Raw genomic sequence first — 1,908 nt, 5'->3', positions numbered from 1 at the left:
TGGAGATGCCGGTGAGAACAGCTGATGGCGATTTGGACTGATAATGGTTTCCTTCCCTTTTTATAGTGAGACGGAGAGGAGCGGAGAGAGAGGGAAATCAGCTGGGACTGACAGCTGTCAGACTGTGTTCAGTCATAACCGGGGAAAATTGTAAATAAATGTGGAACCTGGTGATAAAGACCTGTGTGTGGGCGTACCTGTGTATAGTGCATTTCACAAGTGGTGCCGAAACCCCGGCCAATTCGTGCCCAGAATTAGGGGATGCGACAGGCGCGGGCTAACCGCAGCCGTTACTCTGTGCGTTTTGCCCTTATACTTTAATAACAGCGGCACTATGGGATACCTGTGAACATCACCATGAACACACTTCACCTCCACCCATTCCGCCTCCAGCAATGCCCCGGGGCGAACCAAGCCTTGGTGCACGAGGGTTTGCGTGCAGCCCGTGTCCACCAAAGCATGGCGTATACCCCCTCGAGTCCTTACCGGAATGCTGTATGTCCCTCCTGGACCGGGAGAGGGTGCTGGGGCACCGGCAACGCGGAACACCTGCCCCACTTCCATCAGAGGACAGTCCCTCCTCAGGTGTCCCAGTTGCCCGCACTTCCAGCACTCCTGCCCCGGCGTCTGTGCTGCTCTCCGTGGCTCAGGGGCGGCACTACTCATGTCTGATCCCCGGGAAGGCACAAACGCAGCAAAAGGATTAGTGGGGCTCAGCGCCGGCTCTGCCTGCCCTGGCGCAGGTACCCGGCGCCTCGGTGCCGGCACTGGGGCTTGTTTGCTCGGCCTCCGGCGGCTGTCCCCGGGCTCCCCCGCTCTAGCGGCAAGGTGGTCCTCCGCCAACGTCACCGCCACCTCCAGACTCGCGGGACGGTGGCACCGGACCCATCTCGCCGTCTCCGCAGGCAGCCCCTCCACGAACTGCTCCAGCACCACCTTGTCCACCAGCAGCGTCTTGCCCTCCGACGATCCCGGCTGCAGCCAGCGCACCGCCGCGTCGTGCAGCTGCCGGGCCCAAGCGAACGGTCGATCCGCCGCGGCTAGCAGACAGGCCCGGAACCGCCGGCGATGATCCTCAGTGGTGAGCCCCAACCTGTCCACCACCGCCCGGCTCACGTCCTGGAAGATGCTCCTCGAGGTCGGCGGCAGACTCAGGGCCGCCGTCTGAGCCTCCCCCGACAGCAGAGGAAGCAAACGCGGAGCCCACTCCACCTGCGGCCATTGGCAGGCCTCCGGCGTGGCACGAAAAGTCTCCAGGAAAACCTGGGGGTCGTCCCCGTCCCCCATCCGGGGCATCGCCACCGACAGCGGTGGAGGCTTCGGCGGAGCAGCGGCACCAACCAGCCGCTCCAGAACCAGCGTCTGCCGGTCCGTCTGCTCCTGCAGCGCAGCCAGGTGAGCCCGCTGGGCCGCCGCCTGGTCCTGGCTCATCTTCGCCAGCTCCGCCAGCATCTGCGCCAGAAACTGCAAAGGCTGGGCGGGCGGCGCAGCCTGTGGGTCCGACATCCCCACGCCGACTGGACACAGGGTTTCGGCACCACTGTGGCGAGAATAAGGCACGGCGGGACCACGGAGTATCATTCAGAGCCATCTTTATTTACATCTCACCACAACACATTCCCAAACCCCTGAGTCCCCGTGTTTTTAACTAGGCGGGCGTGATTAAGGATGCCGTGCAGGTGTGTCCGCCCTCCCTGCACGGCACCGCAGACCACGCCCCACCACAATGATTTTCTAGAAGTTTGGTTGGTTTCTAATCCTTGACCTCCAATCATGCTATAGTTATATTTTTTTGGGAGTCAGTGGAAATGGAAAGGATCTCCTAAGTGTCCTAAGCATTATTTTTAATCTTTCAGGTTATTGTAAAGACATACATTCTGACCGAAATAAACAAACAAAAAATGTATT

At 60.3% G+C, this 1,908-nt stretch overlaps 1 pseudogene; it reads right to left on the bottom strand.

Annotated features, from left to right (window-relative positions):
- Positions 1–352: 352 nt before the first annotated feature.
- Positions 353–1,581, bottom strand: LOC147314613 (uncharacterized; annotated as a pseudogene).
- Between the last annotated feature and the right edge of the window lie 327 nt (positions 1,582–1,908).

The sequence above is a fragment of the Aulonocara sp. 'chitande type north' Nkhata Bay genome, linkage group LG14, assembly GCF_057382095.1.
Source record: "Aulonocara sp. 'chitande type north' Nkhata Bay isolate Kocher_YH1m ecotype deep benthic linkage group LG14, A_spYH_male_GT1.1, whole genome shotgun sequence".
In the NCBI taxonomy this organism is placed as follows: Eukaryota; Metazoa; Chordata; class Actinopteri; order Cichliformes; family Cichlidae; genus Aulonocara; species Aulonocara sp. 'chitande type north' Nkhata Bay.
Note: the sequence above shows the minus strand (reverse complement) of the source record. Positions and strands in the feature narration are given on the sequence as shown.